General features: G+C 46.1%; 1 protein-coding gene and 1 pseudogene across 5 annotated transcripts in view; one reads left to right on the top strand and one right to left on the bottom strand.

The window, feature by feature from the left end:
- Positions 1-21,340, bottom strand: part of TFDP2 (transcription factor Dp-2) — a 191,264-nt gene extending 169,924 nt beyond the window's left edge. For 3 of the 5 annotated variants that reach the window (XM_066350493.1, XM_066350497.1, XM_066350489.1), the window contains exon 1: positions 21,131-21,340. The gene's annotated coding sequence lies outside the window, so the exon portion shown is untranslated. Of the gene's footprint in view, positions 1-21,037 lie in introns of all 5 variants that reach the window. The other 2 variants (XM_066350490.1, XM_066350488.1) reach the window with 1 other exon arrangement.
- On the top strand, positions 1,505-2,097 carry LOC136381845 (protein Hikeshi pseudogene; annotated as a pseudogene).
- Positions 21,341-23,290: the final 1,950 nt, after the last annotated feature.

Consider the following 23,290-nt stretch of genomic DNA (forward strand, 5'->3'; position numbering starts at 1 on the left):
CCCTCTCTCTGACTCACTCTCTGTCTCTGTAAAAAAAAAAAAAGAAGTATACAATTCAGCTTGACCAGTGGTACAGTGGATAGAATGTTGATTCCAATCTTTGAAACCACGAGGTCACCGACTTGAGCACAGGGTCACTGGCTTGAGTGTAGGATCACTGACATGATTCCATGGTCATTGGCTTGAGACCAAAGGTCACTGGGCTTGAAGCCCAAGGTCGCTGGTTGAAGCCCAAGCAGCAGCTAGGTTGGCTAAAGCTCCCCCTCCCCCATCAAGGCACTTATAGGAACCAATCACTGAATAACTAAAGTGATGCAAATACGAGTTGATGTTTCTCATCTCTCTCCCTTTCTGTTTCTCTCAGTCTCCCTCACAAAAAAAAGATATATATATATTTCAAAGTATTTTTAAAGCATTTGTCTTGCTTTTATATTGTCTTTAAGCTACAAATTATTTGAAATGTATGAGAAAAACCAAGTGTCCAGAAAGTAAATAAACATGGCACTGAATGTTTCAAGAAATTGCCATCTTTGACAGTAATGGTGATTCTCAAGGATAAACCAGTCATGTGCAGCGATGCATTATGTTTTACCCAGACTCAACAACTGTACAGTTCTTCCTGTCACCAAGTTTTCTGTTGGTTAAAAAATAAATCAGGTTTCTTTTTCCACCTTCATGAACACATTATGTCAACCTCAAAAAGTCAAATCTTGGTGACCTCACCATCTGCCATGATCTCTTGTCAGTTTCAGACACTATAACTCCCACAGATGGTCTCAGAATGCAAGACCTTTTCCTTTCCAATCACAATTCAACAGCTCTGGCCACAAAGCCTTTTAAAACAGTACAACATTAATAAAAAAACAAGGAAGAACAAAGCAAAAATAATTATGAATAAATGTGCAGAATTAACATCTCTTGAATCAGGGTTTGCAGACTTTTAACATTGCTGAAAATGATGCTACCAAAAATTATATTTCAGCAAAGGCAATTTATTTAAATGGAAGACATTATTAATTTTAAATACATGCTCAGGTTTCAAAGTTTGGGAAATACACATACCTAGACACTCTTGTAAGTGTGCCACATGTATGTATGATCTTACATTATTCGTAGCACAGAACACCTCTATCAGATAAATATACTATTCACATTTTACAGATAACAAACAGCTTTACAGCTAAAGTAATTTGCCCAGTCAACCAACTGTATCAATGGCAATATCAGAATATCATCCCAGGAACTAGTAGACATGTTCTTATCTACTATAGAGTATTATAAATATATCTAACTTGAGATATAATCAATATAACCTGAAAATATATAATTATTAAAATAAACCCATATAAAAGAACTCTCCTGACCAGTGGTAGCACAGAGGGTAGAGCAATGACCTGGGACACTGAGGTCCCAGGTTCAAAACCACGAGGTAGGCTTACATTTTCACTAAAAAGGCAGGAATTAAGCTGCCACCACCATGTTTGGTTGCTAGGTGCCAAGCGTTTAACAGCAAGAGGCAGAAGATAAATTTGTTTTTGACTTGCCTGATCATGAAATATCAACCATACTGTGGTTTAAATGCTAGAAACAAACCCATTTCCTGAGGAAATGAGAGGATCTGTCCGTTTTTTCTATCTTGATTCAAATGGAATGCCTGTATAGCAACTCCTAGGATTTGTCACAAATGGGAACCCAAGTGACACCTCCAAATTTCAGGTCTTAAATCTGGAGAAGGAAGCCAGCATCCTGCTAGAGTCAGGAATACTGTCCAAACTCCATCTGTTGCTCAGATTGGAATTTGAGTGGAATTATTAACCAGTCTGACTTAGTAGACTCCTAAAGTAACTGCTGCTGCTGTATCCTCAGCCAACTCACTCACTCAGTTCAAACAAAAGATGTTGGACAACTACCAAGTGGTTAAAGTTTGCTTCACCACTTGCTCTGTCTCAGGCCCAGATGACACCAAGTACATATGAAATGTTCATTCCAGCAAATGTGGTTCTGAAATGGTATGAGAACGATCTAAGATAACTAGCACAGACCCTCTCTTTTAGAAAACATAATTTGAATTTAAAAAGTTTAATGGAGCCTGATTAGGCAGTGGTGCAGTGGATAGAGTGTCGGACTGGGTTGCAGAAGACCCAGGTTCGAGACCCTGAGGTCGCCAGCTTGAGCGTGGGCTCATCTGGTTTGAGCAAAGGCCCACCAGCTTGAACCCAAGGTCGCTGGCTCCAGCAAGGGGTTACTCGGTCTGCTTAGGCCCACGGTCAAGGCACATATGAGAAAGCAATCAATGAACAACTAAGGTGTTGCAACGCGCAATGAAAACTAATGATTGATGCTTCTCATCTCTCTCCGTTTCTGTCTGTCTGTCTCTGCCTATCCCTCTCTCTGACTCACTCTCTGTATCTGTAAAAAATAAAAAAATAGCCTGACCCGTGGAGGCGCAGTGGATAAAGCATCGACCTGGAATGCTGATGTTGCTGGTTCAAAACCCTGGGCTTGCCTGGTCAAGGCACATATGGGAGTTGACTCTTCCTGTTCTTCCCCCCTTCTCTCTTTCTCTGTCTCCTCTTTAAAATGAATAAATAAAATCTTTAAAAAAAAAATTTAATGGAGCCTGACCAGGTGGCGCAGTGGATAGAGCGTCGGACTGGGATGTGGAGGACCCAGGTTTGAGACCCTGAGGTCGCCAGCTTGAGCGCAGGCTCATCTAGTTTGAACAAGGCTCACCAGCTTGAGCACAAAGTTGCTGGCTTGAGCAAGGGGTTACTCGGTCTGCTGTAGCTCCACGGTCAAGGCACACATGAGAAAGTAATCAATGAACAACTAAAGTGCAGCAATGAAGAATTGATGCTTCTCATCTCTTTCCCTTCCTGTCAGTCTGTCCCTAACTATCCCTCTCTCTGTCACTGTCAAAAAACAAAAACAAAAAACTGCTTAGTAAAAAAAAAAAAAACTGCTTAGTGACTGGGAAGTTTAATTAAAACTTTATAAAAAAATAAAAACATTTAAAAATAGCCTGACCAGGCGGTGGTGCAGTGGATGGAGCGTCGGATTGGGATGTTGAGGACCCAGGTTCGAGACCCTGAGGTTGCCAGCTTGAGCGCGGGCTCATCTGGTTTGAGCAAAGCTCACCAGCTTGGACCCAGGGTCGCTGGCTCAAGCAAGGGGTTACTTGGTTTGCTGAAGGCCCACAGTCAAGGCACATATGAGAAAGCAATCAATGAACAACTAAAGTGTCGCAACGACTGGGCTTGCCTGGTCAAGGCACATATGGGAGTTGATGCTTTCAGCTCCTCACCCCTTCTCTCTCTCTGTCTGTCTCTCCTCTCTCTCTCTCTCTGTCTCTCACCCTCCCTCTCTCCTCTCTAAAAGTGAATAAATAAAAAATAAATAAATAAATAACAACAACAAAAAGAAGTTTGAAAAAAAATTGCCTGACCAGGCGGTGGCACAGTGGATGGAGCATCGGACTGCGATGTGGAGGACCCAGGTTCGAGACCCCGAGGTCACCAGCTTGAGCGCAGGCTCATCTGGTTTGAGCAAAGGCTCACCAGCTTGGACCCAAGGTCGCTGACTTGAGCAGGAGGTTACTCGGTCTGCTGTAGCCCCACGGTCAGGGCACATGTGAGAGAGCAGTCAATGAGCAACTAGGGTGCCACAACGAAAAACTGATGATTGATGCTTCTCGTCTCTCTCTGTTCCTGTCTGTCTGTCCCTATCTATCCCTCTCTCTGACCCTCGCTCTGTCTGTTAAAAAAAAAAAAAAAAGTTTTAGAAAAAAAATAAAGTGTCGCAACGAAAAACTAGTGATTGATGCTTCTCGTCTCTCTCCGTTCCTGTCTGTCTGTCCCTATCTCTCTCTCTCTCTGACTCTGTCACTATAAAAAATAAATAAATAAAATTTTAAAAACCATCAAAAAATAAAAATATGTTCCTCATTTATTTTTCCCCTTAAGCTTACAATATTCACAGCAAAACATTTTGTTTTGGCCAGGATTCATCTTTTACTTAAAAATAAAGCATTATAAGCCCTGCCTGGATAGTTGGTTAGAGCATCATCCCAAAGTGCAGAGGTTGCTGGTTTGATCCCTAGTCAGAGCATATACAGGAATAGGTGTTCCTCTCTCTTTTCTGCTCTCTCCTTTCCTCTTTTTAAAAATAAATAAAATAAACATTTAAAAATATATAAAGAATTATCACAACAAAAAAAGAATGACTTTCAGCTCTGGCTTGGTAGCTCAGTAGTTGGAGCACTGTTCTGACATGCTAAGGTTGTGGGTTCAATCCTCAGTCAAGGTACATACAAGAAGCAACCAATGAATGCATAAATAAGTAGAACAACAGGTCAATTCTCTCTCTCTCTCAAAACATTAATAAATAAATAAATAAATAATTTCAAAAAACACCCACAATGAATATCAAAATCAACTACTTAAAGACAATTAATGTATGTGCTACTATAGCCACAAAAAAGATACAAAAGAAGCATGTAACATAATAGACTGGGACTGCTGGTTTTTTGTTGGTTTTTTTTTGTATTTTTCTGAAGTGAGACGTGGGGAGGCAGAGACAGACTCCCCTATGAGCCTGACAGGGATCTACCCAGCATGCCCACCAGGGGGCGATGCTCTGCCCATCTGGGGTGTTGCTCTCTTGCGGCCGGAGTCATTCTAGCACCTGAGGCAGAGGCCATGGAGCCATCCTCAGCATCCGGGCCAACTTCACTTCAATGGAGCCTTGGCTGCGGGAGGGTAAGAGAGAGACAGAGAGGAAGGAGAGGGGGAGGGGTGGAGAAGCAGATGGGCACTTCTCCTGTGTGCCCTGGCCAGGAATCGAACCTAGGACTTCCACACGCTGGGCTGATGCACTACCGCTGAGCTAGCCAGCCAGGGCCTGGGACTAGTGGTTTTATAGGCTATTTATCAGAGGAAGTAAAGTTTCAGCTGAGCTGACCAAAGTAAACCACTGGCAAAGAGAGAAGGCTACATCACAGCCAGAGGGAGCAACTAGCACAGGGGAGGAAGAAAAGCACATGGGAAATTCCAGGAACTGGAGGAAGATCTATGCACCAGAATATAAAGGGCCAAAGGAAGGGCTTCTAAGAGATGAGGTTGAAAGCCAGGTCAAGCAGGTCATGCCTCTTTTTAAAATCAGATTTTAAGTAGAGAGCTGACCATCTGAACTATAGACACTAAATTACGTTCACCAAAGATTCAGTAAAAGTATTACATTCTAATTCTTTAAAAGCCAGCATTATTGGCCCTGGCTGGTTGGCTCAGCGGTAGAGCGTCGGCCTGGCGTGCGGGGGACCCGGGTTCGATTCCCGGCCAGGGCACATAGGAGAAGCGCCCATTTGCTTCTCCACCTCCCCCCCCCCTTCCTCTCTGTCTCTCTCTTCCCCTCCCGCAGCCAAGGCTCCACTGGAGCAAAGATGGCCCAGGCACTGGGGATGGCTCCTTGGCCTCTGCCCCAGGCGCTAGAGTGGCTCTGGTCGCGGCAGAGCGACGCCCAGGAGGGGCAGAGCATCGCACCCTGGTGGGCAGAGCGTCGCCCCTGGTGGGCGTGCCGGGTGGATCCTGGTCGGGCGCATGCGGGAGTCTGTCTGACTGTCTCTCCCCGTTTCCAGCTTCAGAAAAATACAAAAAAAAAAAAAAAAGCCAGCATTATTGGCATTATTCTATTGTATAATTCTCTAGTTAACTAAAACAGTCATTCATTGGCTGATTTTTGTATGTGCCCTGAGCAGGGATGGAACCTGGAACCCTGGTGTATGATAGAAGAACTTTCAAATTAGTAACTCTGTCCACAAAATGATTAGACACAACAACAAAAGTAGACTACTATATACAAGAGGACTGCAAAAAGCCTGACCAGGCGGTGGCGCAGTGGATAGAGCATCGGACTGGGATGCCAAGGACCCAGGTTCGAGACCCTGAGGTCACCAGCTTGAGCGCGGGCTCATCTGGTTTGAGCAAAATCCCACCAGTTTGAACCCAAGGTCGCTGGCTCCAGCAAGGGGTTACACAGTCTGCTGAAGGCCCGCAGTCAAGGCACATGTGAGAAAGCAATCAATGAACAACTAAGGTGTTGCAAGGCACAATGAAAAACTAATGATTGATGCTTCTCATCTCTCTCCGTTTCTGTCTGTCTGTCTGTCCCTGTCTATCCCTCTCTCTGACTCACTCTCTGTCTCTGTAAAAAAACAAAAAACAAAAAACCCCCCAGAAAACAGAAAAGGTTGGTGAGGACTGGAGAAATTGCAACCCTTATATAATATTGTTGGGAATATAAAATGATATATAGCTACTATGGAAAACAGTATGGCAGTTCCTCAAAAAATTAAAAATACGCCCTGGCCGGTTGCCTCAGTGGTAGAGCGTCAGCCTGGCGTGCGGAAGTCCTGGGTTCGATTCCCAGCCAGGGCACACAGGAGAAGCGCCCACCTGCTTCTCCACCCCTCCCCCTCTCCTTCCTGTCTCTCTCTTCCCCTCCCGCAGCGAGGCTCCATTGGAGCAAGGATGGCCCGGGCGCTGGGGATGGCTCCTTGGCCTCTGCCCCAGGCGCTAGAGTGGCTCTGGTCGCAACAGAGCGACGCCCCGGAGGGGCAGAGCATCGCACCCTGGTGGGCGTGCCGGGTGGATCCCGGTCTGGCGCATGCGGGAGTCTAACTGTCTCTCCCCATTTCCAGCTTCAGAAAAATACAAAAAAATAAAATAAAAATACGCCTGACCAGGCGGTGGCACAGTAGATAGAGCATCAGACTGGGATGCAGAGGACCCAGGTTCGAGACCCCGAGGTCGCCGGCTTGAGCGTGGGTTCATCTGGTTTGAGCAAAAGCTCACCAGCTTGGACCCAAGGTCACTGGCTCGAGAAAGGGGTTACTCGGCTGAAGGCCCATGGTCAAGGCACATATGAGAAAGCAATCAATGAACAACTAAGGTTCGCAACGAAAAACTAATGATTGATGCTTCTCATCTCTCCATTCCTGTCTGTCTGTCCCTGTCTATCCCTTTTTTTGACTCTCTCTCTGTCTCTGGAAAAAAAATAAGAAGGAATTAAAAAAAAAAGAGAGAGCAACGCTATGCAAGTCATAAGTAAAATCAATTGGGAAAACAGTATTTGCAACTCATATTTCCAGATAAAATTCCAGTAACAGGTTTTTTTTTTTATTATTATTTCTTTTTTACAGAGACAGAGAGAGAGTCAGAGAGAGGGATAGATAGGGACAGACAGACAGGAGCAAAGAGATGAGAAGCATCAATTATCAGTTTTTTGTTGTGACACCTTAGTTGTTCATTGATTGCTTTCTCATATGTGCCTTGACTGTGGGGCTACAGCAGACCGAGTAACCCCTTGTTCGAGCCAGTGACCTTGGGTCCAAGCTGGTGAGCTTTTTTGCTCAAACAGATGAGCTCGTGCTCAAGCTGGCGACCTCGGGGTCTCGAACCTGGGTCCTCCACATCCCAGTCCGACACTCTATCCACTGCGCCACCGCCTGGTCAGGCCCAGTAACACAGGTTTTTTGGGTGTTTTTTTTTTTTAAGATTTTATTTATGCATTATAGAGAGGGGAGAGAGAGAGAGAAAGAAGGGGGAAGGAGCAGGAAGCATCAACTCCCATATGTGCCTTGACCAGGCAAACCCAGGGTTTTGAACCGGCAACCTCAGCCTTTCCAGGTTGAGGCTTTATCTACTGCACCACCACAGGTCAGGCCAATAGTAATACAGTTTTTAAAAAGCCAGAAGATGGCAGTATTACTCCACCACAGTCGTACTGATACCAATATCTAATCCTCTCATCCATGTCAGTAAAGAACCCATTCTTCCTCTTCTTCATGACTTTTGTGGCACATCTCTATTCTCTCCTATATTTACCTATCCTTCTACTCTTCAGCCACAATATAAAACTGAAATAAACATTAGTAGAAAGGGAAGATAATAGAAATCCTGAATTTATAACAATATTATTTTTAAATGAACATAACATAATTAAAATGTATAAGATTCTACCTGACCTGTGGTGGCGTAGTAGATAAAACACTGACCTGAAATGCTGAGGCCACCAGTTCAAAACCCTTGGCTTGCCAGGTCAAGGCACATACCAGACACAATGAGATTATGCCTCCCAGTCCTCCTTGCCTTTCTCAGTCTCTCTAAAAATTAATAAATAAAATCTTTTTTTTTAATGTATAGGACTCTCTTTGTTAAATATGAACATATAGGTTTATAGCCATTATCTCACACAAAAAAAAACAAAAAAAGGATACACTCACCAAAAAAACATAAAGCCTGACCAAGAGGTGGCTCAGTGGATAGAGCGTGGGGCAGGGACACCAAGGACTCAGGTTCAAAACCCCAAGGTCGCCAGCTTGAGCTGAAGGTTGCTGGCTTGAGCAAGGGGTCCCTCAGTGTGCTACAGCTCCCCCCTCCCCCCGCTCCTCATCAAGGCACATACGAGAAAGCAATCAATAAACAACTAAGGTGCCGCAAGGAAGAACTAATGCTTGTCATATCTCTCCCTTCTTGTCTGTCCCTATCAGTCCCTCTCTCTGTCGCTCTCTGTCTGGCACACAAAAAAAAAAACACAAACACCATATATAACATCAGAGGAGACAATAGCTGATACGAGAGATAAATAATAACACTTTTAAGGCCAGACAGAGGATTGCTGAATAGTTGGCTCAATAAAACAGAACAAGTCAATCCCATGCATATGAGGGTAGGTGAAGGTATGAAACCAATAAGAAGGCAAGCACAACAGAATTAAGAATACGAAGGTAGGCCCTGGCCAGGTTGCTCAGTAGCTAGAGGGCCAGCCATTCAGGCACACTGAGGTCACGGGTTTGATCCCTGGTCAGGGCACATGTTAGAAGCAACCAATGAATGCACAACTAAATGAAACTAACTAGAACAATGAGTTGATGCTTCTCTTTCTCTCACCCACCTTCTTCCTCTCTCTCAAATCAATGGAAAAGTTTAAGAAATTGTTTTTTGTTTTGTTGTGTTGTTCTTTTTATTTATTCATTTTAGAGAGGAGAGAGAAAGGGAGAGAGACAGAGAGACAGAGAGAGAAGGTGGGGAGGAGCTGGAAGCATCAACTCCCATATGTGCCTTGACCAGCAAGCCCAGGGTTTCGAACTGGCAACCTCAGCATTTCCAGGTCGACGCTTTATCCACTGCGCCACCACAGGTCAGGCTGTTTTGTGTTTTTGACAGACATAGAGTCAGAGAGAGGAATAGATAGGGACAGACAGGAAGGGAGAGAGATGAGAAGCATCAATTCTTCGTTGCAAGCATCTTAGTAGTTCATTGATTGCTTCCTCATATGTGCCTTGACCCGGGGAGGAGGTGGCTACAGCAGAGCGAGTGACCCTGGCTCAAGCCAGCAACATTAGGCTCAAGCTAGCGACCTTGGGCTTCAAGCCAGCGACCTTTGTGCTCAAACTAGTGACCATGGGGTCAAGTCTATGATGCCACGTTCCAGCCAGCAACCATGTGCTCAAGCCAGTGGTCTCGGGTTTCGAACCTGGGTCCTCTGCGTCCCAGTCCGACAGTCTATCCACTATGCCACCGCCTGGTAAGGCTTAAAAATATTTTTTTTAAAAGGGAATCTGAAGGTAAGAGTCAGGGTTGGGCTGAAAATAGAAATACTGGTTGAATATTTGTAAGGAACAGTCTTCACCCAGAAGGCTAACCATGTATCAAAGAAACTGCCTCTCCTGCACCCCAGCAAAAGACAAGTGGTTTACTTTAAGACAGTGGTTCTCAACCTGTGGGTAGCGACCCCAGCGGGGGTTGAACGACCGAAACACAGGGGTCAATGGCTTTAGGTGACCCCTGTGTTTTGGTCGTTGGACCCTCGCCGGGGGTCGCAACCCACAGGTTGAGAACTGCTGCTTTAAGACATTAAACCAGCTCTGGCTGGTTGGCTCAGTGGCAGAGCATTAGCCCGGCATGTGGAAGTCCCAGGTTCAATTCTCAGCCAGGGCACACAAGAGAAGCGCCCATCTGCTTCTCCACTCTTCCCCCTCTCCTTTCTATTTCTCTCTTCCCCTTCTGCAGTCAAGGCTCCACTGGAGCAAAGTTGGCCCAGGCACTGAGGATGGCTCCATGGCCTCCGCCTCAGGCACTAGAATGGCTCCAGTTGCAATGGAGCAATGGCCCAGATGGACAGAGCATTACTCCCTAATGGGCATGCCGAGTGGATCCCACTTGGACACATGCAGGAGTCTGTCTCTGTCTCCCCACTTCTCACTTCAGAAAAATACAAAAAAAAATGAAAGACACTAAACAAAACAGGATGTAGAAACCAAGTACACACGGGTTGCCTACATACCATAACAAAGAGATTAAATATTTACATGCAGAACGGTGGACTCCCACTGCTGTTCCTCAAATCAGCTGCCAAAACACAGGCCAAACAGAGGGCTACAGCATTCCTCCACAGGAAATCTGACCCAAGAGAAAGACTACAACCACTCAATCACCCTGTGTTAAGATTTCCAGTTAAAGAAACAAACTCACCCTGGCTGGATAGCAAGGCTGGTTAGAGCTTCAGGATGAAGCTGGTTAGATAGAGGTTGCTGGTTAGATCCCCATAGAGGTTGCTGGTTAGATCCCCGGTCAAGGCACTAAAGGAACAAACGTTCTGGTCTTGTTCCTGCTTTCTCCCTTTCTCTCTCTAAAATCAATAAAATAAACAAACAAACCAAAAAGAAACAAACTCACTTGACCTGTGGTGGTGCAGTGGATAAAGCGTCAACCTGAAACATTGAGGTCGCTGGTTCAAAGCCCTGGGCTTGCCTGGTCAAGGCACATATGGGAAATGATGCTTCCTGCTCCTCCCCCTTCCCCCTCTCTCTCTTCTCTATAAAAATGAATAAATAAAAATTCTAAAATAAAAAGAATAAAAGAAACAAACTCATAGATACAGAGAACAAACTGATGGTTGCCAGAGGGGAGGAGGCTTGGGGGATGAGGTGAAATGGTAGAGATTAAGCCTGATCAGGCAGTGGTGCAGTGGATAGTGTGTCAGACTGGAACATAGAGGACCCAGCTTGAGTGTGAGCTCATCCAAGTTGAGCACAGGGGTTATTGGCTTGAGTGTGGGATCACAGACATGACCCCATGGTCACTGACTTGAGCAAGGGGTCACTCGCTCCACAGTAGCCCTCTGGTCAAGGCACATATAAGAAAGCAATCAATGAACAATTAAGGAGCTGCAATGAAAAATTGATGCTTCTCATCTTCCTTCCTGCCTGTCCCTATCTGTCTATCTCTTTCTCTTTCTCTGTCACACACACACACACACACACACACACACACACACACAGAGGCTGACCAAGCAGTGGCACAGTGGAAAGAGCTGGGACACAGAGGACCGTTTTTGAAACCCTGAGGTTGCCGGCTTGCATGTGGGCTCATCTGGCTTGAGCAGGGGCTCACCAGCTTGAGCGCTGGGTTGCTGGCTTCAGCACATGAGAAAGCAATCAATGAACTACTAGGGTGCCACCACTACGAGTTATGCTTCTCATCTCTCTGTCTCCCGGTCTGTTTCTCTCCCATGAATACTAAACAAAAACACAAAACAAAAAAGAAATAACTCGGAGAGCATAACTTTAAGAATTGGGAGAGTGTGGCCTGGCCAGTTGCTCAGCAGATAGAACACTGGCCTGGCGTATGAACCTCCTGGGTGTGATCACAGTCAGGGCACACAGGAGAAGCGACTCTCTGTTTCTCTCCCCTCTCTCTCTATCTCTTCTCTCCCTCTTCCTCACCCACAGCCAGTGGCTTGGCTGGTCCAAGGATCTGGCCTCAGGCACTAAAAATAGCTCAATTGAAAAAAACATAGCTCAACTGATTCCAGCACCCACCCCAGATGGGTTGCTGGGTGGATCCCGGTGAGGATGCATGCAGGAGTCTGTCTCATTATCTCCCCTCCTCTCACTTAAAAGAAAAAAGGTTGGCTTAGTGATAAAGCATTGGTCTGGCATGTGGATGTCCCAGATTTAACTCCCAGTCGAGGTACACAGAAGAATCAACCATGTGCTTCTCTACCCCTAATCCTCACCTTTCTATCTTTCCCTTACCCTGCCACAGCCATGACTTGGCTGGAGTGAACTGGCTCCAGGCGCTGAGGATGGCTCTATGGCCTCTCCTCCAGAGCTAAAATAGCTTGGTTGCAAACAACAGAGCAAGGGTCCCAGATGGGCAGACCATCAGCCCCACAGGAGGATTGCCAGGTGTATCCTGGTCAGGGCACATGCGGGAGTCTGTCTCTCTACCTCCCTGCTTCTCACTTAAGAAAAATTTAAAAAGAAAAAAAATTTTGGATAGCATGGACAAAACAAGTCAAGAATTTTAGCTGATTACGGCCCTGGCCGGTTGGCTCAGCGGTAGAGCGTCGGCCTGGCGTGCGGGGGACCCAGGTTTGATTCCCGGCCAGGGCACATAGGAGAAGCGCCCATTTGCTTCTCCACCCCCCCCCCTTCCTCTCTGTCTCTCTCTTCCCCTCCCGCAGCCGAGGCTCCATTGGAGCAGAGATGGCCCGGGCGCTGGGGATGGCTCCTTGGCCTCTGCCCTAGGCTCTAGAGTGGCTCTGGTCACAGCAGAGCGACGCCCAGGAGGGGCAGAGCACCGCCCCCTGGTGGGCAGAGCTTCGCCCCTGGTGGGCGTGCCGGGTGGATCCCGGTCGGGCGCATGCGGGAGTCTGTCTGACTATCTCTCCCCGTTTCCAGCTTCAGAAAAATACAAAAAAAAAAAAAGAATTTTAGCTGATTACAAAATCAGTAATAATAGGTAACACATATAGCACTTAAATGCCAGGCACCATTCTAAATGCTTTAGGTGTATGTGTTCATTTATAAAGAATAAATGTTATGCCTGACCAGGCGGTGGCGCAGTGGATAGAACGTCGGACTGGGATGCAGAGGACCCAGGTTCGAGACCCCGAGGTCGCCAGCTTGAGCGCGGGCTCATCTGGTTTGAGCAAAAAAAAAAAAAAAAGCCCACCAGCTTGAACCCAAGGTTGCTGGCTCCAGCAAGGGGTTACTCAGTCTGCTGAAGGCCCACGGTCAAGGCACATATGAGAAAGGAATCAATGAACAACTAAGGTGTTGCAACATGCAATGAAAAACTAATGATTGATGCTTCTCATCTCTCTCCGTTCCTGTCTGTCTGTCCTTGTCTATCTCTCTCTGACTCACTCTCTGTCTCTGTAAAAAATAAATAAATAAAATTTAAAAAAATAAAAAAATAAATAATGTTATAAATAATAGCAACCTGCCTGATCAGGCAGTGGCACAGTGGATAGAGCATCAGACTGGGACACAGAAGACCCAGGTTCAAAACCCCGAGGTCGCCAGCTTGAACACGGGTTCATTTAGTTTGAGTAAGGTTCACCAACTTGAGCACAAGGCTGCTGGCTTGAGCAGGGGGTCACTCATTCTGCTATAGCCCCCTTGCCCACTGTCAAGGCACATGAGAAAGCAATCCGTGAACTAAGGTGCCGCAACGAAGAATTGATGCTTCTCATCTCTCTCCCTTTCAGTCTGTCTGTCCCAATCTGTCTCTCTCTCTGTCACACACACACACACACACACACACACACACACACACACACACAAAATAAGCAACCCTATGAGATAGGTGCTATTATAAACCCCAATTTACAAATGAGAAAACCGAGGCCCAAAATGTTTATATAATTTACTCAAGGTCACCCAGCTAATAAACTGAAGAGCCGGGATTTAAACCCAGGCAGGCTAGTCTCAGAGTTTATCCTCTTAACCAGGACATTATTATGAATTAACAGTGTGATGTGGTTGCCAAAGAAGGGTCGATTTAAGAATGTTCACCCGGTCAAAGCACATATGGGAGTTGAAGCTTCCTGCTCCTGCCCCCTCCTCTCTCTCTCTCTCTCTCCCCCCTCTAAAATAAATAAATAAATAAAAATTAAAAAAAAAAAAAAGACTGTTCAAACCTCCCTCTCTTTCTTCTCTCTCTCTTCCCCTCTAGAAGCCAGTGGCGGGACCGGTCCAAGTGTCAGTCTCAGGCACTGAGGACAGCTCAGTTGAGCATCGGTCCCCGACGGGGGCTGTCAGGTAGACTCCAGTTGGGGCACATGTAGGAGTCTATCTCCATCTCCTCTTGCTTAAAAATAAAAAATAAAAAGAACACCTAAATCTGTGTAGAATTTTTAGAAGAGTTTATTTGAGCCAAACTGACAACATATGCTAGGGAACAAGATTTCAAATGCTCCAGAGAATACTAGTTTTGGAGCTTCTTTTATACATTTGAAATTAAGAAGGGAGCCTGACCAGTGGTGAGGCAGTGAATAGAGTGTCAACCTGGGACAATGAGGACCCATGTTCAAAACCCCAAGGTCGCCAGCTTGAGCAGGGGTTCATCTGGCTTGAGCACAGACTCACCAGCTTGAGCACAGGGTCATCGACATGATCCTATGGTCGCTGGCTTGAGTAAGGGGTCACTGGCTCAGCTGGAACCCCCTGGACAAGGTACATATGAGTAGCAATCAGTGAACAACTAAAGTGCTGCAACTAGGAGTTGATACTTCTCATATCTCTTCCTTCCTTCCTGTCTCTCTCTCGAAAGTTAAAGAAAAGAAAAAGAGAAAGAAATTAAGGAGGGAATGTAAAGATTACATGAAGGTAGGAGAAAGCAAGGCAGGGAGGGATAGGATTACAGGGTAGATAAGATTATGTGTTCTCTTGAGGATTAATAACCCCTTCCAGGGATACTATAATGTTCTGGTATTTCAAAGGTGCATTAATCTAGATGCACAACAATAATGGACAGGGCTGGCTTAAAACCTTTCATTAAAGAAGTTATAAGCATTGCCTAACCAGTGGTGCCACAGTGGATAGAGGGTCAACCTGGGACGCTGATGTCCCAGGTTCAAAATTCCAAGGTCGTTGGTTTGATTGTGGGCTCATCCAGCTCGAGTGCAGGCTCATTAGCTTGAGTGCAGGGTCGCTGGTTTGAGCCCAAAGGTCACTGGCTTGAGCAAGGAGTCCCCCAGTCAATGCACATATGAGAAGCAATCAATGAACAATTAAAGTGCTGCAACTACGAGTTTATGCTTCTCACCTCTTTCCCTGTCTCTCTCTTGCTTAAAAAAAAAAGTTATAGGCATGACTACCTACCATGACCTGCCCTTAGTTAGGAGTTTATGATTAGATCAGTAAGGTTACTTTCCAAAGAACCCCTTTTTCATTCATAGTACCAAGTCGACTCTTCATCCTAAACTGCATGCTTTAAAATCAGAGAGATAACTTATAGCCTTCCCTTCTGGTTAATATCTAATATTAGAAAGCACACTTTAAAATTTTTTTTTAATTTTTTTTTTAATTCATTTTAGAGAGGAGAGAGAGAGAGAGAGAGAGAGAAAGGGAGGAGGAGCAGGAAGCATCAACTCCCATATATGCCTTGACCAGACAAGTGCAGGTTTTAAACCGGCGACCTCAGCATTCCAGGTTGACGCTTTATCCACTGCATCACCACAGGTCAGGCCTAGAAAGCAGACTTTTTTTGGAGGGGGGGATTTTTCTGAAGCTGGAAACAGGGAGGCAGTCAGACAGACTCCCGCATGCACCCGACCGGGATCCACCCGGTACGCCCACCAGGGGGCGATGCTCTGCCCCTCTGGTGCGCCGCTCTGTTGCAACCAGAGCCACTCTAGCACCTGAGGCAGAGGCCATAGAGCCATCCTCAGTGCCTGGGCCAACTTTGCTTCAATGGAGCCTTGGCTGCGAGAGAGGAAGGAGAGGGGGAGGGGTGGAGAAGCAGATGGGCGCTTCTCCTGTGTGCCCTGGCTGGAAATGGAACCCAGGACTAACACATACCAGGCCAACGCTCTACCACTGAGCCAACCGGCCAGGGCCTAGAAAGCACACTTTTAAGAATATGGATGATCTTAAAAAAAAAATCCACAAATAAGCATCAGTATTGTAAGGAGGTTCATATCAAAACAACAAAATCATTAGAAGTTAAAGACTGAGATTATGAAAAAAAAAAAAAGACTGAGATTATGTCTAGAGAAGAAAAAAATCAGTGGAATGTAAATATCTTCAAATATTTGAAAACCTACATATAGAAAAGAGAACTAGAACCAGTGAGAATACAACTTCTAATTCAGTAAGAGAAAAAAATTTTACAAAATCCAGAGGTGTCCAGCCTGACCAGGCAGTGGTGCAGTGGATAGAGCGTTGGACTGGGATGTGGAGGACCCAGGTTCTAAACCCCGAGGGCGCCAGCTTGAGCGCGAGCTCATCTGGTTTGAGCAAGGCTCACCAGCTTGAGCCCAAGGTCACTTGGTCTGCTGTAGCCGCCCCCCCTCAAAGCATATATGAGAAATCAATCAATGAACAACAAAGGAACCACAACAAAGAATTGATGTTTCTCATCTATCTCCCTTCCTGTCTGCCTGTCTCTATCTGTCCCTCTCTCTGACTCTCTCTGTCTCTCTAAGAAAAAAAAAACAAAAACCAGAGGTGTCTAAAAATCTTTATCTTAGAGTATAAATCTCCTCTCCAGAAAAAAAAAATGCAAATACATATAATTTTGCATAAAATTTCCAAGGGCTCAAAAATATACTTTTAAATCTACTCATACTCCACCTCTAGAGTCATGTACCCCATATTAAAATGGAAAGGTCAAGGATGAATAGGCAAACATACTTAATAATCTTTAGCAAGCCTGACCTCTGGTGGCACAGTGGATAAAGCATCAACCTGGGAATACTGAGGTTGCCGGTTCAAAACCCAGCACTTGTCTGGTCAAGGCACATATGGGAGTTAATGACTCCTGCTCCTCCCCCCTTTCTCTCTCTCTGTCACTCTCTCTGTCTCTGTCTCTCTCTCTCTCCCTCCCTCCTCTCTAAAATGAATACATTAAAAAAAAATAAAAATAGCCTGACCAGGCGGTGGCACAGTGGATAGAGCATCAGACTGGGATGCGGAAGACCCAGGTTCGAGACCTCGAGATCGCCATCTTGAGTGCGGGCTCATCTGGCTTGAGCAAAAAGCTCACCAGCTTGGACCCAAGGTCGCTGGCTCAAGCAAGAGGTTACTTGGTCTCCTGAAGGCCCACGGTCAAGGCACATGTGAGAAGGCAATCAATGAATAACTGAAGTGTCGCAACAAAAAAATGATGATTGATGCTTCTCATCTCTCTCCATTCCTGCCTGTCTGTTCCTATCTATCCCTCTCTCTGACTCTCTCTCGGTCCCTGTAAATAAATAAATAAAATTAAAAAAATAAAAATAAAAATAAATAAGCTAAAAAAAGAAAAAAAATAATCTTTAGCAACTCACCCACTAGTTTGCCTGCATCCACTTGCAGGTGTACTTTGCTTCTTTCAAAGAGGTGCCCTGTGAAACTTGCAACCAGGGAAGCAGCGGGCAGCAGCAGTCAGTCCCCGGCTTACCCACTGAAGCTCTCTCCAGGAACCCAAGTACTGGCCTCTTTTTCTCTACCTAAATTAAACTTACTTTTACTTGCAAAAATAATTATGTTGAAAATTCATTACTAAAAATTCTCTGATCTAAAAAAACTCTCAACTCTATGCTTTCTAGCTTCTGCTGAGATCCATTATGATACACATTGCAGTAAGAGTTTAAATATAACAAAGTCAAAAAAAGTCAAGTTTGCTAAGTGACAATACAAACAATGGCCTGATCAAGTGGTGGTGCAGTGGATAGAGCGCCAACCTGGGTCACTGAAGATCCAGGTTTAAAACCCCAAAGTCACCAGCTTGTGTGCAGGCTCACCAGCATGAGCATGGGGTCACCGGTTTGAGCAAAGGCTCAAAGACATGACCCCACGGTTGCTGGCTTGAGCCCAAGGTCACTGGCTCAGCTGCTGTCCCCTGGTCAAGGCGCCTATGAGAAAGCAATCAGCGAACAACTAAGGTGCTGCAACTATGAGTTGATGATTCTTATCTCTCTCCCTTCCTGTCTGTTCCTGTCTCTTGATAAAAAAAAAAAAAATAATAAACTATAAAAAATTTTAAAAAATAAAAAATAAATAAACTATGAGTAAACTCAAGAGATAGTATTGATTGGTTTATTATTCAACCTTTAAAATAAATATGCCTGTTTAAAGATTTAAAAATAAGATGCTAATGTACTAAATATCTAATATTTAATATTCAAATTAGAAATTTTCCTCCTTGCCCTGGCCAGTTGGCTCAGTGGTAGAGCATCGGCCTGGCATGTAGGAGTTCCAGGTTCGATTCCGGCCAGGGCACACAGGAAAAGCGCCCATCTGCTTCTCCACCCCTCCCCTCTCCTTCCTCTCAGTCTCTCTCTGCCTCTCCCGCAGCCAAGGCTCCACTGGAGCAAAGATGGCCCGGGCGCTGGGGATGGCTCTATGGCCTCTGCCTCAGGTGCTAGACTGGCTCTGGTCACAACAGAGCAACGCCCCAGATGGGCAGAGCATTGCCCCCTGGTGGGTGTGCCAGGTGGATCCCGGTCGGGCGCATGCAGGAGTCTGTCTGACTGCCTCCCCATTTCCAACTTCAGAAAAATACAAAAACAAAAAAAAAAAAGAAATTTTCCTCCTCTGCTTTTTTTTTTTTTTTTTTTTTTACAGAGAGAGGAATATATAGGGACAGACAGAGATGAGAAGCATCAATCATCAGTTTTTCCTTGCAACACCTTGGTTGTTCATTGATTGTTTTCTCATACGTGCCCTGACCATGGGCCTTCAGCAGACCAAGTAATCCCTTGCTTGAGCCAGTGACTTTGGGTCTAAGCTGGTGAGGTTTTGCTCAAACCAGATAAGCCTGCGCTCAAGCTGGCAACCTCAGGGTCTGGGTCTCGAACCTGGGTCCTCCACATCCCAGTCCGACGTTCTATCCACTGCGCCACCGCCTGGTCAGGCCCCTCATCTGCTTTTTTTTTTTATTTTATTTTTTTTATTTACAGAGACAGAGAGAGTCAGAGTGAGGGATAGACAGAGACAGACAGGAATGGAGAGATGAGAAGCATCAATCAGTAGTTTTTCGTTGCGCATTGCAACACCTTAGTTGTTCATTGATTGCTTTCTCATATGTGCCTTGACTGCGGGCCTTCAGCAGACCGAGTAATCCCTTGCTTGAGCCAGCGACCGTTGGTCCATGAGCTGCGCTCAAGCTGGTGACCTCGGGGTCTCGAACCTGGGTCCTGAGCATCCCTGTCCGACACTCTATCCACTGCGCCACCGCCAGGTCAGGCCCCTCATCTGCTTTTAAAAGTTCATCTTAAATTCTCCCTTTCCGGCCCTGGCCGGTTGGCTCAGCGGTAGAGCGTCGGCCTGGCGTGCAGGAGTTCCGGGTTCGATTCCCGGCCAGGGCATACAGGAGAAGCGCCCATCTGCTTCTCCACCCCTCCCCCTCTCCTTCCTCTCTGTCTCTCTCTCCCCTCCCGCAGCCGAGGCTCCATTGGAGCAAAGTTGGCCTGGGCGCTGAGGATGGCTCTGTGGCCTCTGCCTCAGGCGCTAGAATGGCTCTGATTGCAACAGAGCGAAGCCCCAGAGGGGAAGAGCATCGCCCCCTGGTGGGCATGCCAGGTGGATCCCGGTCGGGCGCATGTGGGAATCTGTCTGACTGCCTCCCTGTTTCCAGCTTCAGAAAAATGAAAAAAAAAAAAGAAGAAAAAGAAAACTGATGAATAACAGATAAATATTTATCAAGTGAGGCCTGACCTGTGGTGGCGCAGTGGATAAAGCGTCGACCTGGAAATGCTGAGGTCGCCGGTTCGAAACCCTGGGCTTGCCTGGTCAAGGCACATATGGGAGTTGATGCTTCCAGCTCCTCTCCCCTTCTCTCTCTCTGTCTCTCCTCTCTCCTCTCTCTCACTCTGTCTCTCCCTTTCCTCTCTAAAATGAATAAATAAAAAATATACATATTTATCAAGTGAGGATGAGAAAAGTGGCCCAGAAAAAATTAGGCTGTAGAAGTGAAAACAAACAAACTATGGTTTGGGGGAGAAGGGGGAAAGAAGAGAACGAGCTACTGACTTACTAAAAAGAGAGTAAGTGGGGCAAGGAGTTAGCCCTCTGAGATAGGATGAGGAAGAGAAAAGTATGCAAAGAATTAAAGGGAGCTTCAGAACTGAATATGGAAAGGGATGAATGAGCCTGTTACATCTGTTTCAACAGAAAAAGAGAAACAATCCAGGGAACATTTCAGAACCAGCATTCATTATAGTCAATAATAAAAATGCCTAACTCATGCATGGCACTTAATATGTTCTGAGCTTTGTTCCACATGTGTTCCATAAATTGGTCCATTTCCTCTTTGCAACACCCCCAAAAGGCAGATACTGCTATTTTACGCATGAAGAAACTGAGACCACACAACGCGAGGTGGCAACACAAGCTGGTACCAGAGGCTGAGCGCCCATCCACTGAGCTGAACTGTCTGAGAGATCCTACAAAAACCTTTAACACTGCTCACAAAAATTAGAGGATACTTCAAAATGAATAGAAAGCTATAAAATATCCCAATTTTTGTGAGCAGTATATTTCCTGTGGAGAGGGGCCGTGGTTCTCTGGAATTTATCAACGGAGCCTGACCCAAAAAATGATCCACAACTTCAGAGAAAAGTCTCTTTATGGGGGATATAAGGTTCTTGCAAAAGCACAAAGCTTTAGAACTCTGAAAAACACCTAGTAGAGACAGATGGAGGCGTGCAGGTCATGAAAAGAGGAAAAGTCAGAAAACGAGACTTACAAGCTATACTTCTCCCCTAAAAAGCCAGAGAACGCAGAAAGCAGCCCTTCCTCTCCGCCACGAGGCGTGACTCAGGGACACTGCCTCCCCACAATCTACAGTGGGGGAGTGTGGGGGGAAGGCTCTCCTCCAGACACGGGTTATTCGGCAAGGCCTGGAAGGACGCGTGATTACAGACAGATGGATTCCGAGTGACAAGAGAGCCCCGAGGCGCAGGGAGGAAAACCTACCCAGGAGCACGCCCGGCTGAGTCTAGAGGCCCTCGGCACAAGGACCTGCGCCCTTGCCCCATAACTTACCCCCACTTGGCTACAGAGGACGAGGCGGCCACGCAGGGCCGTTTTTCCAGCTTGGGGCACCCGTGCTTGGCGGCCCAGTCCCGGCGGACTCACACTCGGAGCAGGCGTGAGAGATCCGCGGCCTGTCCAGTCAAGGCCCTGGAGTTCGAGGCCCCAGGACGCCGACTGTGCGCGCGCGGTCGAGCTTCTCCAAAAAGAAGGGGTCAGGGTGCACCCCGCGAGCCGGGCAGCGGCAACCGCTGCAGGAGATATCGCTGGCAGCTCCGTCCGCCCGCACCCGGCCCAGACACTGTTCGCTTAACCCGCGCGAGCTTTGGCGGCGGAGCAGCACGGTGAGCGCCGATTGGCCCGCGGGATGAGTAACGTAGGGCGCTTCTCCCCACGTATTGGCTGGGTCGGCGGTGCGTGCAAGGAGTAAACAAACCCCGCCCCCAGATTTCCCAAAGAGAGGAGGGGGCCGCGAGGTTAAGGGGCGGGGCCGTGAGGGGAAGGGTACAGTACTCCTCTTGCCCCCGGCTGCGGAAACTGTATTCCTAGGTGTATTGTTCAGTGCCCTCACCACCAGTTTCCCCAGCGGCCTCTCGGGCCCTGAGACCTAAAATTTATAAACAAGCCCTTCGCACCCTCCACTCTCCTAGGCTTGACTTTTCCAACTGCCCTAGGCCCTTAGCAGGAAAACCTCATCTATTTAGAGAGTAACTAGGCGGTTACATCTTGGTCCCCAGGCCTTTGATGGACGACCCCAGGGGAGCAGCAAGCAGGGGAATGGGGATGAGTAACTGTGAACCCACGTGTGGGGCACCCTATCATTATTCAAACAATAGGTTAGAGACCACTGGGGATGTGGATTCTTGAATATGCAAGTAAAATCCAAAACAGGCCAAGTTACCATGTCACTCAGAAGCTGAGAAGAAAATCAAGACACATAACTCCAAATACCTGTCCCTTTACTTCAATATTAAAACATTTGTCTATTAATTCTGTGCCTTTGTAAAAAATCATGTGTGAGTCTGACCTGTGGTGGCGCAGTGGGATAAAGCGTCGACCTGGAACACTGAGGTTGCCGGTTCGAAACCTTGGGCTTGCCTGGTCAAGGCACATATGGGAGTTGATGCTTCCTGCTCCTCCCCTTTCTCTCTCTCTCTCTCTCTCTCCCCCCCCTAAAAAATTAATCAATAAAAATGAAAAAGAAAAAAGAAAAATACCCCCCCCCAAAATTTAAAAAAATAAATCATGTGTGACCTTACATTCTAGTGGAGTGATAAAGACAATATGCAAAAGAAATAAGCAAAATATCATCTATATTACATGCTGATACGTGCTATAGGAAAAAATAAAAGCAGAGAAGGTGTTTGAGGGATAGCTTGTGTTAAATAGGGTATTGAGAAAAGGTGCAGAAAAGATGCCATTTAAGTAAATACCTAAAGGAGGGAGGTATGGACCTTTCTCTGGGGTGGGATAAAGAGACAATTCCTGCATCATTGTATGTAGATAAATTCCTAGGAGTTCATTAATGATAAATGCAATACTACTTGAACGGATTCTAAAATACAAAGCCCCAAAGCGGCCTGACCTGTGGTGGCACAGTGGATAAAGCGTCGACCTGGAATGCTGAGGTTGCCGGTTCAAAACCCTGGGCTTGCCTGGTCAAGGCACGTATGGGAGTTGATGCTTCCTGCTCCTCCCCCTGTTCTCTCTCTATCTCTCCCTCTCTCTCTCTCCCTCCCCCCTCTAATAAAAATGAATAAATTAAAAAATCTAAAAAAAAGTAAATAAATTAAAAATTAAAAAAACCTCAAAAACCTCAACGCATGGTTACAAAGAACAGACACGACAGCTGTCAGAATGGAGGAAGATGAGGGGATTGGATGAAAGAAGGTGAAGGTGAAGGGATTCATATATACATAACACATAAACACAACGGGGTGGCAATAGCCAGAAGGAAAAGAGGGATTAGGTAGGTGGAGGTGGATAAAGGTAGGAGGGGGAATGGGGCCAGAAAGAGACTTTGCTTGGGTCAGAGGGTGCACAGTGCAGTGTGCAGATATTATATTGAGTTGTACACTTGAAACCTGCATGGTTTTGCGAACCAATATCATTCCAATAAATTCAAATTAAAAAGAAAGACAGCCTGTCTGGCTTAGTTGATTAGAGTGTAGTCCCAATAAGCAAAGGTTCCAGGTTCAATCCCCCATCAGGGCACATACAGGAACAGATTGATGTTTCTGTCAATAAATTTTTTTTTAAATAGCA

Source organism: Saccopteryx leptura, chromosome 10 (genome assembly GCF_036850995.1).
Source record: "Saccopteryx leptura isolate mSacLep1 chromosome 10, mSacLep1_pri_phased_curated, whole genome shotgun sequence".
Taxonomy (NCBI): Eukaryota; Metazoa; Chordata; class Mammalia; order Chiroptera; family Emballonuridae; genus Saccopteryx; species Saccopteryx leptura.